Source organism: Tachypleus tridentatus, chromosome 3, assembly GCF_004210375.1.
Source record: "Tachypleus tridentatus isolate NWPU-2018 chromosome 3, ASM421037v1, whole genome shotgun sequence".
NCBI lineage: Eukaryota > Metazoa > Arthropoda > Merostomata > Xiphosura > Limulidae > Tachypleus > Tachypleus tridentatus.
The window spans coordinates 83333244-83345693 of record NC_134827.1 but is presented as its reverse complement, the minus strand read 5'-3'; the positions used below and the strand labels follow the sequence as shown (position 1 = coordinate 83345693).

Here is a 12450-nt window from a genome sequence, read left to right as displayed (position 1 = left end):
TTGTGTGTGATAGAGACAACTGAACCAGACTGTGAAACAAAAGTCGAAGTTAATAGTATAACAGAGATTGTGTGAAACAAAAGTCGAAGTTAATAGTATAACAGAGATTTGTGTGTGATAGAGACAACTGAACCAGACTGTGAAACAAAAGACGAAGTTAATAGTATAACAGAGATTTGTGTGTGAGACAACTGAACCAGACTGTGAAACAAAAGTCGAAGTTAATAGTATAACAGAGATTTGTGTGTGATAGAGACAACTGAACCAGACTGTGAAACAAAAGTCGAAGTTAATAGTATAACAGAGATTTGTGTGTGATAGAGAAACTGAACCAGACTGTGAAACAAAAGTCGAAGTTAATAGTATAACAGAGATTTGTGTGTGATAGAGACAACTGAACCAGACTGTGAAACAAAAGTCGAAGTTAATAGTATAACAGAGATTTGTGTGTGATAGAGACAACTGAACCAGACTGTGAAACAAAAGACGAAGTTAATAGTATAACAGAGATTTGTGTGTGATAGAGACAACTGAACCAGACTGTGAAACAAAAGTCGAAGTTAATAGTATAACAGAGATTTGTGTGTGATAGAGACAACTGAACCAGACTGTGAAACAAAAGTCGAAGTTAATAGTATAACAGAGATTTGTGTGTGATAGAGACAACTGAACCAGACTGTGAAACAAAAGTCGAAGTTAATAGTATAACAGAGATTTGTGTGTGACAGAGACAACTGAACCAGACTGTGAAACAAAAGTCGAAGTTAATAGTATAACAGAGATTTGTGTGTGATAGAGACAACTGAACCAGACTGTGAAACAAAAGTCGAAGTTAATAGTATAACAGAGATTTGTGTGTGATAGAGACAACTGAACCAGACTGTGAAACAAAAGTCGAAGTTAATAGTATAACAGAGATTTGTGTGTGATAGAGACAACTGAACCAGACTGTGAAACAAAAGACGAAGTTAATAGTATAACAGAGATTTGTGTGTGATAGAGACAACTGAACCAGACTGTGAAACAAAAGTCGAAGTTAATAGTATAACAGAGATTGTGTGATAGAGACAACTGAACCAGACTGTGAAACAAAAGTCGAAGTTAATAGTATAACAGAGATTTGTGTGTGATAGAGACAACTGAACCAGACTGTGAAACAAAAGTCGAAGTTAATAGTATAACAGAGATTTGTGTGTGAAACAAAAGTCGAAGTTAAGAGATTTGTGTGTGATAGAGACAACTGAACCAGACTGTGAAACAAAAGTCGAAGTTAATAGTATAACAGAGATTTGTGTGTGATAGAGACAACTGAACCAGACTGTGAAACAAAAGTCGAAGTTAATAGTATAACAGAGATTTGTGTGTGATAGAGACAACTGAACCAGACTGTGAAACAAAAGTCGAAGTTAATAGTATAACAGAGATTTGTGTGTGATAGAGACAACTGAACCAGACTGTGAAACAAAAGTCGAAGTTAATAGTATAACAGAGATTTGTGTGTGATAGAGACAACTGAACCAGACTGTGAAACAAAAGTCGAAGTTAATAGTATAACAGAGATTTGTGTGTGATAGAGACAACTGAACCAGACTGTGAAACAAAAGTCGAAGTTAATAGTATAACAGAGATTTGTGTGTGATAGAGACAACTGAACCAGACTGTGAAACAAAAGACGAAGTTAATAGTATAACAGAGATTTGTGTGTGATAGAGACAACTGAACCAGACTGTGAAACAAAAGTATAACAGAAGTTAATAGTATAACAGAGATTTGAGATGTGTGATAGAGACAACTGAACCAGACTGTGAAACAAAAGACGAAGTTAATAGTATAACAGAGATTTGTGTGTGATAGAGACAACTGAACCAGACTGTGAAACAAAAGTCGAAGTTAATAGTATAACAGAGATTTGTGTGTGATGACAACTGAACCAGACTGTGAAACAAAAGACGAAGTTAATAGTATAACAGAGATTTGTGTGTGATAGAGACAACTGAACCAGACTGTGAAACAAAAGACGAAGTTAATAGTATAACAGAGATTTGTGTGTGATAGAGACAACTGAACCAGACTGTGAAACAAAAGTCGAAGTTAATAGTATAACAGAGATTTGTGTGTGATAGAGAAACAACTGAACCAGACTGTGAAACAAAACTGTGAAACAAAAGACGAAGTTAATAGTATAACAGAGATTTGTGTGTGATAGAGACAACTGAACCAGACTGTGAAACAAAAGACGAAGTTAATAGTATAACAGAGATTTGTGTGTGATAGAGACAACTGAACCAGACTGTGAAACAAAAGACGAAGTTAATAGTATAACAGAGATTTGTGTGTGATAGAGACAACTGAACCAGACTGTGAAACAAAAGTCGAAGTTAATAGTATAACAGAGATTTGTGTGTGATAGAGACAACTGAACCAGACTGTGAAACAAAAGTCGAAGTTAATAGTATAACAGAGATTTGTGTGTGATAAGACAACTGAACCAGACTGTGAAACAAAAGTCGAAGTTAATAGTATAACAGAGATTTGTGTGTGATAGAGACAACTGAACCAGACTGTGAAACAAAAGTCGAAGTTAATAGTATAACAGAGATTTGTGTGTGATAGACAACTGAACCAGACTGTGAAACAAAAGTCGAAGTTAATAGTATAACAGAGATTTGTGTGTGATAGAGATAACTGAACCAGACTGTGAAACAAAAGTCGAAGTTAATAGTATAACAGAGATTTGTGTGTGACAACTGAACCAGACTGTGAAACAAAAGTCGAAGTTAATAGTATAACAGAGATTTGTGTGTGATAGAGACAACTGAACCAGACTGTGAAACAAAAGTCGAAGTTAATAGTATAACAGAGATTTGTGTGTGATAGAGACAACTGAACCAGACTGTGAAACAAAAGTCGAAGTTAATAGTATAACAGAGATTTGTGTGTGATAGAGACAACTGAACCAGACTGTGAAACAAAAGTCGAAGTTAATAGTATAACAGAGATTTGTGTGTGATAGAGACAACTGAACCAGACTGTGAAACAAAAGTCGAAGTTAATAGTATAACAGAGATTTGTGTGTGATAGAGACAACTGAACCAGACTGTGAAACAAAAGTCGAAGTTAATAGTATAACAGAGATTTGTGTGTGATAGAGACAACTGAACCAGACTGTGAAACAAAAGTCGAAGTTAATAGTATAACAGAGATTTGTGTGTGATAGAGACAACTGAACCAGACTGTGAAACAAAAAATAGTATAACAGAGATTTGTGTGTGATAGAGACAACTGAACCAGACTGTGAAACGAAGTTAATAGTATAACAGAGATTTGTGTGTGATAGAGACAACTGAACCAGACTGTGAAACAAAAGTCGAAGTTAATAGTATAACAGAGATTTGTGTGTGATAGAGACAACTGAACCAGACTGTGAAACAAAAGTCGAAGTTAATAGTATAACAGAGATTTGTGTGTGATAGAGACAACTGAACCAGACTGTGAAACAAAAGACGAAGTTAATAGTATAACAGAGATTTGTGTGTGATAGAGACAACTGAACCAGACTGTGAAACAAAAGACGAAGTTAATAGTATAACAGAGATTTGTGTGTGATGAGACAACTGAACCAGACTGTGAAACAAAAGTCGAAGTTAATAGTATAACAGAGATTTGTGTGTGATAGAGACAACTGAACCAGACTGTGAAACAAAAGTCGAAGTTAATAGTATAACAGAGATTTGTGTGTGATAGAGACAACTGAACCAGACTGTGAAACAAAAGTCGAAGTTAATAGTATAACAGAGATTTGTGTGTGATAGAGACAACTGAACCAGACTGTGAAACAAAAGTCGAAGTTAATAGTATAACAGAGATTTGTGTGTGATAGAGACAACTGAACCAGACTGTGAAACAAAAGTCGAAGTTAATAGTATAACAGAGATTTGTGTGTGATAGAGACAACTGAACCAGACTGTGAAACAAAAGTCGAAGTTAATAGTATAACAGAGATTTGTGTGTGATAGAGACAACTGAACCAGACTGTGAAACAAAAGTCGAAGTTAATAGTATAACAGAGATTTGTGTGTGATAGAGACAACTGAACCAGACTGTGAAACAAAAGTCGAAGTTAATAGTATAACAGAGATTTGTGTGTGATAGAGACAACTGAACCAGACTGTGAAACAAAAGTCGAAGTTAATAGTATAACAGAGATTTGTGTGTGATAGAGACAACTGAACCAGACTGTGAAACAAAAGTCGAAGTTAATAGTATAACAGAGATTTGTGTGACTGTGAAACAAAAAAGTGAACCAGACTGTGAAACAAAAGTCGAAGTTAATAGTATAACAGAGATTTGTGTGTGATAGAGACAACTGAACCAGACTGTGAAACAAAAGTCGAAGTTAATAGTATAACAGAGATTTGTGTGTGATAGAGACAACTGAACCAGACTGTGAAACAAAAGTCGAAGTTAATAGTATAACAGAGATTTGTGTGTGATAGAAGTTGAACCAGACTGTGAAACAAAAGTCGAAGTTAATAGTATAACAGAGATTTGTGTGTGATAGACAACTGAACCAGACTGTGAAACAAAAGTCGAAGTTAATAGTATAACAGAGATTTGTGTGTGACAACTGAACCAGACTGTGAAACAAAAGTCGAAGTTAATAGTATAACAGAGATTTGTGTGTGACAACTGAACCAGACTGTGAAACAAAAGTCGAAGTTAATAGTATAACAGAGATTTGTGTGTGATAGACAACTGAACCAGACTGTGAAACAAAAGTCGAAGTTAATAGTATAACAGAGATTTCTGTGTGATAGAGACAACTGAACCAGACTGTGAAACAAAAGTCGAAGTTAATAGTATAACAGAGATTTGTGTGTGATAGAGACAACTGAACCAGACTGTGAAACAAAAGTCGAAGTTAATAGTATAACAGAGATTTGTGTGTGATAGAGACAACTGAACCAGACTGTGAAACAAAAGTCGAAGTTAATAGTATAACAGAGATTTGTGTGTGATAGAGACAACTGAACCAGACTGTGAAACAAAAGTCGAAGTTAATAGTATAACAGAGATTTGTGTGTGATAGAGACAACTGAACCAGACTGTGAAACAAAAGTCGAAGTTAATAGTATAACAGAGATTTGTGTGTGATAGAGACAACTGAACCAGACTGTGAAACAAAAGTCGAAGTTAATAGTATAACAGAGATTTGTGTGTGATAGAGACAACTGAACCAGACTGTGAAACAAAAGTCGAAGTTAATAGTATAACAGAGATTTGTGTGTGATAGAGACAACTGAACCAGACTGTGAAACAAAAGACGAAGTTAATAGTATAACAGAGATTTGTGTGTGATAGAGACAACTGAACCAGACTGTGAAACAAAAGACGAAGTTAATAGTATAACAGAGATTTGTGTGTGATAGAGACAACTGAACCAGACTGTGAAACAAAAGACGAAGTTAATAGTATAACAGAGATTTGTGTGTGACAACTGAACCAGACTGTGAAACAAAAGACGAAGTTAATAGTATAACAGAGATTTGTGTGTGACAACTGAACCAGACTGTGAAACAAAAGACGAAGTTAATAGTATAACAGAGATTTGTGGGTGACAACTGAACCAGACTGTGAAACAAAAGACGAAGTTAATAGTATAACAGAGATTTGTGTGTGATAGAGACAACTGAACCAGACTGTGAAACAAAAGACGAAGTTAATAGTATAACAGAGATTTGTGTGTGATAGAGACAACTGAACCAGACTGTGAAACAAAAGTCGAAGTTAATAGTATAACAGAGATTTGTGTGTGATAGAGACAACTGAACCAGACTGTGAAACAAAAGACGAAGTTAATAGTATAACAGAGATTTGTGTGTGATAGAGACAACTGAACCAGACTGTGAAACAAAAGTCGAAGTTAATAGTATAACAGAGATTTGTGTGTGATAGAGACAACTGAACCAGACTGTGAAACAAAAGACGAAGTTAATAGTATAACAGAGATTTGTGTGTGATAGAGACAACTGAACCAGACTGTGAAACAAAAGTCGAAGTTAATAGTATAACAGAGATTTGTGTGTGATAGAGATAACTGAACCAGACTGTGAAACAAAAGACGAAGTTAATAGTATAACAGAGATTTGTGTGTGATAGAGACAACTGAACCAGACTGTGAAACAAAAGTCGAAGTTAATAGTATAACAGAGATTTGTGTGTGACAACTGAACCAGACTGTGAAACAAAAGTCGAAGTTAATAGTATAACAGAGATTTGTGTGTGATAGAGACAACTGAACCAGACTGTGAAACAAAAGTCGAAGTTAATAGTATAACAGAGATTTGTGTGTGATAGAGACAACTGAACCAGACTGTGAAACAAAAGTCGAAGTTAATAGTATAACAGAGATTTGTGTGTGACAACTGAACCAGACTGTGAAACAAAAGTCGAAGTTAATAGTATAACAGAGATTTGTGTGTGACAACTGAACCAGACTGTGAAACAAAAGTCGAAGTTAATAGTATAACAGAGATTTGTGTGTGATAGAGACAACTGAACCAGACTGTGAAACAAAAGTCGAAGTTAATAGTATAACAGAGATTTGTGTGTGATAACTGAACCAGACTGTGAAACAAAAGACGAAGTTAATAGTATAACAGACACCAACGCCATGCTCCAGCAACCAGTGTTTGATTGGCGACGGTGACTAACGAAAACTAACAAATGGTGTCCTGACAGATGGTCTATTATCATCCTTTCTTCGTTAATAAAGTGTGCTTATGAGAAATTTACCTTTATACTGTAAGTCTCTGAGCAAATGAATTTGATCTAATTAATAATTTGATAACAGCTAATTACTACAAGAACATACCAGAGTGTCTGGCCCGAAGAGGTTTTTTTAAAAGATGGTAATACATATATAAACAGTGCAAGAGCTATTGTAAGGTGGTTTGCAGTGTTCAAAACCTTCCTTCGTATACCCTGATTTGCTCAACCGTTAGATGGAACGAGCTATCGTAGTGTCTTTCTAAACCCAGACTTGGACACTGCGTTCATCTTTAAACGCAAGGTGCAATAGTCCTGTTCAACCTTCAAAACGCCTTCTTCTTCTGTATTACAAAACGAATTATTGTTGTCACGCAGTATGAGGTGGCTCATCGTCATATTTAACATAACGGATTGGTGTTTAACATACTGGATTGGTGTTTAACATACTGGATTGGTGTTTCCAAATGCGTGAAACAATATTATTTTTTTAATTTCAAATTCCATTTCCATTAGAAACGTCCACATTCAAATAGCGAAAGGCTGAATAGGGTTATCGTGCTCTGAAAGGTAAATCAGAGGGTTCATGATTCGTGTCCCGTTGCCATAATTTTCATTTTGGGTCTATGGCTATAAAAGTCACGATCAAGTGCCGCTGTTATGTGAGATAAAAGTAATCTCAACAGTTGAGACTGAACAGAGGAAAAATAAATATTTATTTTTAAGATTTTTCTTTGATAAAATATTATTTTTTCTGCAACAGAAAAGTACAGTTCCAAGCGTCAAGACCTAATAATGATCATGGTATGTGGGTCGAGTGTGGCCTGTGGTTAAAGTACTGGACGACAAATCGAAGACACCGGAACAGGGATGTGATGCCACTCAACGTGTCCCACACGTTCCGCTATGGGTGTGATATAAAAGTGGCAATCATCTCCATTCTTCAGTTCAAAGAGCCAACCTTGGGACAGCCGACTGGAGAGAAGAAAGTCGAAAATTATGGATGACTGTGTGTAAACGCTACTGTTCTCTGACCTGACTGGTTCACGTGCTTGTGTGATTCAGTTCAGCTTGATAACCACAATTCTACTTCCATAGATATACACTATAGCCTATTCAGTAACTAATCAATAAGGATAAGGATATATAACGCCACAATAAATTGAAATAGCATCAAAACTGTTCGAAGAGACTTGTGAATAATTAGAGGTTTTATCATTTATATTTCCTTTTTTTTTCCAAAAAAATCTTCCAAACGACATTCTAAATTCAACATTAACTATTTCATGTGAGAATGCATAATTATTAAAATTAATAAATAAAATTTTATAAGTTTTCCAAATATTAAATATCAAACCAGTATTGTGAAAGTCTCCATTTCATACATGTATTAAATAGAAAAACAAACAAACAAGTAATAATATTACAAAGAAAACAGGTCTTTATATAAAACAGCCATACCTATAAAGTTGTATATGTAACGTTCTAACAGACTTCAATAAGTATTCACTGTGTTTGTATTTCATGTAAAACGAGGCAATATATCAGGTTTTACCAATTAATCTTGTATAGCCAGTGCTTATGTCCAAAACTGGTTTTTGAAAGATCTCTGTTTGACTACTTGACGATGAAATGTCATGGTTCAAACTGAAGCAGTTTTGTTATTTGATAACCAAAGAAAGCAAATTAAGAAATAACGAATTTCCTTTGTATATATTCTAAATAAATATATTGAGTGGTTGCGGTTTAAGCGCCAACAGCTTCTTTATAATTCGCATTTAACACACAAAAAGGAAATTAGAAATAAACAAAAAGATTTCTATTATAAATTTTAGGCCTAATATCGAGTTCTGTTTGCACATAGATAACTCTAAGATTAAATAGTAATAAAGTTTATTCATATATAGAATAAACATACTGAGATGTTTTAATGTATAGATAATCCTTAGATTAAATAACAATAAAGCTTTATTCTTATATAATCTAAAAAATACTGAGATGGTTTAATATTTAGATAATCCTGTTAATTTATCAAACTGGAAGAATTAACAAATTATATTATTTAATAATATTATAAAATAAAATGATTTACTTCACATACAATATAATTAATACTTATTTCTGTTTATTTAATTTCGTTGATCCTGTACCGTTTCACAGGATGAGGCCATACATTTCACAAGCCTATTAATTTGGGCAGTACGCACCAAAAGATGGCGCTACTAGGAAAATACAGATCTTGCGATTAGTCATAGTATAAACATTTTAAGCGATCAAACAAATGTATTACATTATTAACATGTCATTGCTTATCTTGTAGAAGGCACATTAGGTAGTTCACCTAAATCAAGTGCAATACCTTATGAAATGTCATTATTCGTGTTTTTATATCATAAGTACCTCACCTAGTCACTAGATTATATCTTCATACAAAACTATGTTAAAAAAATATTTTTAAAAATATTTGAAAGAAATATTAGCAAAATCTCCTTAACGTAAGAATGTATATTAAAAAAATGAAATTCTGCCTACCATAAACTTGATCGTTGTAAATAAATTACAATTACGAATCAAACACTCATTATAATGTTAACAAAGACAAATATTCTACGTGAAACACGGATCTAAGCTTGTGATCTTCCATATTGTTAACTTAGAAACCGACTTGATTGTAAAACAAGATTCTCAGTAAGTGATATTGTATACTGTTATTTTAGTAACCGACTTTATTGTAAAACAAGATTCTCAATAAGTGATATTGTATACTGTTATCTTAGTAACCGACTTAATTGTAAAACAAGATTCTCAGTAAGTGATATTGTATACTGTTATCTTAGTAACCGACTTAATTGTAAAACAAGATTCTCAGTAAGTGATATTGTATACTGTTATCTTAGTAACCGACTTAATTGTAAAACAAGATTCTCAGTAAGTGATATTGTATACTGTTATCTTAGTAACCGACTTAATTGTAAAACAAGATTCTCAGTAAGTGATATTGTATACTGTTATCTTAGTAACCGACTTAATTGTAAAACAAGATTCTCAGTAAGTGATATTGTATACTGTTATCTTAGTAACCGACTTAATTGTAAAACAAGATTCTCAGTAAGTGATATTGTATACTGTTATCTTAGTAACCGACTTAATTGTAAAACAAGATTCTCAGTAAGTGATATTGTATACTGTTATCTTAGTAACCGACTTAATTGTGAAATATTCTACAAAGTCTGTACTAAAACATAAATATTCAGCATAAAACATGATTTTCACTGAATGAATAACTAGTAGTAACGAATGAAAGTACAATCTAAGCTTAAGTTAAGTTTGGGGTTTGATCACCTGTTTATAATATTTCTATGGTGAAAGTGTTTAGAATAGAAGAGCACAGCTGAAAAGCAGTACTTTAGTACATATAATAAGAAATACAAACTGATAAAAAATTACGTCATAGTGACTCGACAGAAAACATTTTAGTGGCCACAACAGGGAATATTACGCAATACAAACGTTTACCGTTAATCAGATGTTATGACCAGTTCATACTGTGTCTAAAAGTCTCTAGGTTTTAGTTCTACGTTAGAAGCTCATTTCTTTTAGCTTTTAATCGTCAATCAACGTTTATCCAGTTATTTTATACAATACACCAAGTGGCGGTAACTTGAGTAGTTACGGAAGGTTAGGTATTTTTGTTGTTTGACTATCGAAAGTGATTAACATTAATCAGTGGCTTATAATTTTCTTTCCTAGTAGTAAATTATGTTTCACAAGAAAACAGTCTTCGACATCCATCTTACTAAGAATCTTTACAGCAAATAAACCTGGAGTGAGTATGATTTGATTATCACAGCCAAAACCATAAGTACAACACATAAAATCATCGAAATATTCCAGTGTCCAAAGAGATCATGATTTCGAATCTTGCTAAGAATCTTCCTCAGAATCATGCATAAGATAACAGTAAAAGCTTAGTAGCGAAAGTGGCACGTGAATAGATATGTTAGTATTAATATTAAGTAAATTAAATATTTAACCAATGAATGGATACAAATTAATACTACCATACTTTTTAGCTTACACGTTTTTCAATTGATAATCCATGTAGCGAAATTGATTAAGTTATCAATTTGATCATCAATAAATAAAGATAGTAAACAATCTTCAAAGCTTATGTGCTAATAAAAATGACTAATACGCCTTATTCACAGTAAATAAAGGTAAGGACCAACAAGACAGCGTTCTTAATAAATGGTAAGATAGATAAATTAACCGAATTATTTTTATACCCTTCACGACCAAGGGACGTCCGTATATTAACAATATGTTTTGCTTGTAAATGCCAACACCTAGAGTAAGAAACTTATACAAAGAGTGTCAAACCATTCTTTATCTCTTCTTTTTTCTCCGTGTAAAATACACTTGAAACAGCAACAGTAATAACTGGAATTAGTTCTAAAATTATTGATAGTTTTTTTCATTACGTTTTGTGTGACTCATTGTTAGAAATAAACCAATGGTTCCACAAACAATCAGGGACTTACGCAGTATAGCAAAACGTGTTTCGAAACATAATTGGGGTATATAAAGACACATCCCATCAATATTTCGGGGATTAAATAATCAAGTAGGTAAACGTTAGTTTTGCCTAACATACTGTTGTTCGTTTACCAAAAAAATCTAATCATTATTTGTTTAACGTCATAAAGTTATACTGACAAATAGCTTAACAACTGGCTCCTTACAAAACAATAACAAATGAAGGTTTTTCTTTTACCAGGTGTACAGCATAGTGTTTCTTTAATTCTTAAGTTTAAAGTTCGGGCCTTCTGACTTTGTATCAGCAACGAAAAACTTCTAATCTCTCTATTAATAGACCTATAACACAGACTTTCATAATCTGTAAGCTAAAAACGTGGGCTATGTGATCTTACATCAACAATTAGGAGCTCTAAGTAACTTCTTTAACAATCCAGTAACATAGACTTTAATCAACAATAAGTTAGATATGAGAGCTGTGCGACCTTACATCAACAATTGGAGCTCTCTCCTTTAAAAAGCCAATAACACAGATTTTAATCAACAATAAGTTTAAAACGTGGGCTATGTGACCTCATATCAACAACTAGGAGCTATTAGTAACTATTTTAATTCGCCAATAACATGGACTGTAATCAATAATATGTTTGAAACGTAGGCTGTGTGACCTTACATCAACAGCCAGGAGTTTCTATAAGCAGGCATATAACACATATTTTCATGATCCATTGTAGAAACTTACACCAGAAGATTGGAGTTCCTGGTCTCTCAGTCATTCATGTTGAGCGTGTTCAGCTGTAAGCACGTCAAGCCGCGTTTCTGACAGCTCAGCGTTACCGCGGGCTAACGCAGATGAAAAGCTTATTTGCTTATGCTCTTCTCATGTATACGTGTATGTGTGTGATAAGAGTCTTTCTTAAATTGATTATATACACTGTGTTACATTTTGTAGCTTACAATTACAATGAACGTATTCTATTTTATGACAAACACGAGCTGAGAACAAACTTATGACACGAAGTATGTCGGCTAGAGTATGAATATCTTGAGCATGATTATCATATGGACGAAAAGTGTGTGTGTGCACTTTAACTTACTTTCTTACTTTGCCGATCGTGTAAATCTAGTATCGTTGAGGACTGTGTT

The 12450-nt window shown here is 33.7% G+C and overlaps 1 protein-coding gene and 1 long non-coding RNA gene across 11 annotated transcripts in view; one reads left to right on the top strand and one right to left on the bottom strand.

The window, feature by feature from the left end:
• Nucleotides 1-8075, top strand: part of LOC143247367 (uncharacterized) — a 39000-nt gene extending 30925 nt beyond the window's left edge. Inside the window, exon 2 of the long non-coding RNA XR_013026529.1 lies at nucleotides 7532-8075. This is a non-coding gene — a long non-coding RNA (uncharacterized LOC143247367). The remainder of the gene's footprint in view (nucleotides 1-7531) is intronic.
• LOC143247365 (forkhead box protein P1-like) overlaps nucleotides 1-12450 on the bottom strand; it is a 277478-nt gene that overhangs the window by 184474 nt on the left and 80554 nt on the right. The gene's annotated exons all lie outside the window — the stretch shown is intronic.